We start from the raw sequence: 2,478 nt of genomic DNA on the forward strand, positions 1-2,478 counted from the left end.
CGAACAACGGGACATTCATATGATATGAATGTTGGAGATTCGAGTTCAACGCTCAGCTCCCGAAAAGTTAGCTGATGAAGAAGTGAAATTCAGAAACATGCCCTAGTAACCATCGCCGTTTGTAAACTTACAATTTTTCTCTAATATCAATTAAAAAAACCATTTTAGAAAGCAATATGAGCAAAGCTCGCTAATTAAATACATATGATCATATTGATATAATAGTAACAGCGGAAGTATTAAAAACAAAAAACAAATACTGTAAAGATCAGAACAAATGTTACTAAGCTTTCAAAAGCGTGCCTAAAAATCATATCCTCACCATTAGGAATAAACTACATACAGAGTGTATGTGCCTACATGGTGATCAAAAGGAATATAAACAAAAAAGGCAACTCTTAGAGACTAATTGTACAGTGAACAACGGGACATTCATATGGCTTAGCAGCTAAAGGCATCTACCTTTGCGATATGAATGTTGGAGATTCGAGTTCAATGCTCAGCTCCCGAAAAGCTAGCTGATGAAGAAGCGGAATTCAGAAACATGTCCTAGTAACCATCGCCGTTTGTAAACTTACAATTTTTTTCTAATATCAATTACAAAAACCATTGTATAAAGCAATATGAGCAAAGCTCGCTAATTAAATACATATGATCATATTGATATAATAGTAACAGCGGAAGTATTAAAAACAAATACTGTAAAGATCCGAACAAATGTTACTAAGCTTTCAAAAGCGCGCCTAAAAATCATATCCACACCATTAGGAATAAACTGCATACAGAGTGTATGTGCCTCCATGGTGATCAAAAGGAATATAAAAAAAAGGCAACTCTTAGAGACTAATTGTACAGCGAACAACGGGACATTCATATGGCTTAGCAGCTAAAGGCATCTACCTTTGCATTGATATGAATGTTGGATATTCGAGTTCAACGCTCAGCTCCCGAAAAGCTAGCTGATGAAGAAGTGAAATTCTGAAACATGTCCTAGTATCCATTGCCATTTGTAAACTTACAATTTTTCTCTAATATCAGAATATATATATTTTGGAGTATAATTCATTAATATATATGTACATTTCAGGTACTTCATGAAAATGTATAAACAATAAGTTCAAAGTTATAAATTCAAATATTAGGTATATTACAAAATGAATTTTAAGAAAATATATGTATATATGTATATGCTGTGAGGGTACAAAGCCCTCGGCTTTGGGGTCCTCAAACTCCCCCTCACGTGCCGCAATGAGACCCACCGTCACCAGCCCAGTGCGTGTAATGCGTATGCCGTAGAGGTGTCCTTCAACAAAGCGCTTGAAGGACTGCTCTCTTTGAGGTTGCCGTTGACCTCGCTGGCCAAACGGCTTAATATTTTGCTGCCGTCGTTGCTGTCGTTGAGGCTGCCGTTGACCTCGCTGGTCATACGGCTTAATGTTTCGCTGTCGTCGTGGTTTGTTGTTGAGGCTGCCGTTTACCTCGCTGTCCATACGGCTTAATGTTTCGCTGTCGTCGTTGATCGATGTTGCCCTTCACGTCGGTGGTGTGTGTGATATCAGTCTATACTTTAAATGAAAAACTGGTGGATTTTCCTTAGGGTGTTCGCACCGTGCATGGTGGATTTAAAAAAAAAGTGGTATATCATGCGCCTAGTTAAAGAGCATATTTATGTCATATTTATGTAATTATTGATTCGGCTTCCGAGTATTTCTTGAAATGAAATTTCTTCGTGTATGATTTGACACTGTTTCGGTTGGGCGTGTCCGTTACTACCGATTTGATCCGGATTGAAATAAAATCTTACAAAATAGTCCGTTACTCCGCAGTTATCCCGGGGTGTGTGTTCGTTTAAGGCCGATATAGCGAGATGCCTCCCTAGGTGTAACCTTGATCCATGTGTCTGTCCTCTGGCGATCTGTAATTGATTTTCTTGATTCTCTCCGTGTTGTCTCTCGGTCTCTGCGCTGGCTCGTGTGAGCGTACCGCAAATGACTACCTCGCTGTTCTCTCTCTGTTGTTGTACCTCGGAAATATTGCTTGCTGTTCGATTGTACGATGTTGACGGGATTTGATTTTTGCTAGCGTTCTTCTTGTTGTTGTGTTTATGACTTTGCTTGCTGGATTCGTTGTTGTCGGCGGCGTCGGCTTTCAGCTCACTTAGGTGGGCTGTCTTCCTCCTTCCCTGAAGACTTTGTCTAGCTCTACGATCACTGGTGACATAAAGTTCGTTACCGGGTGAGGTCCACTGTACCTGGGCGCTAGTTTGGCTGTAAAGTTATCCACCGCTTTTTACAGCTGATGCTCCTTTACCAGCACTAGGTGCCTATCGCCGGTCGCCATTGCCTTCTTCTTAAATTGTAATATTTCGCTTGCTCCATAGATGCTCTCTCTTGCTTCCGTCGTACCATCTCGAATATTTATTGCATCCTCGTTGACTTCTCTCCCGGGTTCGGTAATTTCTCACCTGTACCAAATGTC

The sequence above is a fragment of the Eurosta solidaginis genome, chromosome X (assembly GCF_040869045.1).
Source record: "Eurosta solidaginis isolate ZX-2024a chromosome X, ASM4086904v1, whole genome shotgun sequence".
NCBI lineage: Eukaryota > Metazoa > Arthropoda > Insecta > Diptera > Tephritidae > Eurosta > Eurosta solidaginis.